Source organism: Apium graveolens, chromosome 2 (genome assembly GCF_009905375.1).
Source record: "Apium graveolens cultivar Ventura chromosome 2, ASM990537v1, whole genome shotgun sequence".
Classification (NCBI taxonomy): Eukaryota; Viridiplantae; Streptophyta; class Magnoliopsida; order Apiales; family Apiaceae; genus Apium; species Apium graveolens.
Genome location: NC_133648.1, coordinates 256392707 through 256393473, shown reverse-complemented (window position 1 = coordinate 256393473; position 767 = coordinate 256392707). Strand labels below are relative to the sequence as shown.

The 767-nt window shown below is 41.9% G+C and overlaps 1 non-coding gene across 1 annotated transcript; it reads right to left on the bottom strand.

Annotated features, from left to right (window-relative positions):
- Nucleotides 1-212: 212 nt before the first annotated feature.
- LOC141709873 (small nucleolar RNA R71) lies at nucleotides 213-319 on the bottom strand. The gene has a single exon (XR_012570428.1). It is a non-coding gene; the product is annotated as a small nucleolar RNA R71 (small nucleolar RNA).
- Nucleotides 320-767: the final 448 nt, after the last annotated feature.

Below are 767 nucleotides of genomic sequence, written 5' to 3'. Positions count from 1 at the left end.
CCAACATGCATATCAGAGATTTCATCGAGATCTGCGACACTTTCAAGTTCAATGGGGTGACTGAAGATGCTATCATGTTACGACTCTTCCCATTCTTTCTGAGGGATAAAGTGAAGTGCTGGTTACATTCTCTATCACCAGGGTCTATCACCAAATGGGAGAATCTTGCTCAAAAGTTTCTCACTAAATTCTTTCTTATGATGAAGACTGCTGCAATCAGGAATGTTCTTACTCAGTTTGCTCAGCAAACTGGAGAATATCTGTGTGAGGCTTGGGATCGATATAAGGAGATGCTAAGGAAGTGCCCACACCATGGCATGCCTGATTGGATGATTATAAACTGTCTCTAAAATGGTTTGGGCGCTCAGTCTAGACCTATGCTCGATGCAGCGTCTCGTGGAGCCTTATGGGCCAAAAACTATAATGAAGCTTATGAGTTGATTGAGCTCATAGCAGCTAATGAATACAAGAATCCTACGCAAAGAATGTTGCAAGGAAAGGTAGCAGGAATTCTGGAAGTGGATACAGCTACTGCTATAGCTGTTCAACTTCAAGCTTTGACGATGAAAGTGGACTCTTTGGCGAATTATGGAGTTAATCAAATCACGAGTGTTTGTGAGCTTTGTGCGGGGCACATGAAACTGAGTAGTGAGCTATTTCTACAAATCATCTCAATTTATGAGCAACTTTCAGAGATCACGGTAACAAGCTCCAGCCACTTATCATCCAAATAACCACAATCATCATAACTTCAGCTGGAGTAACAA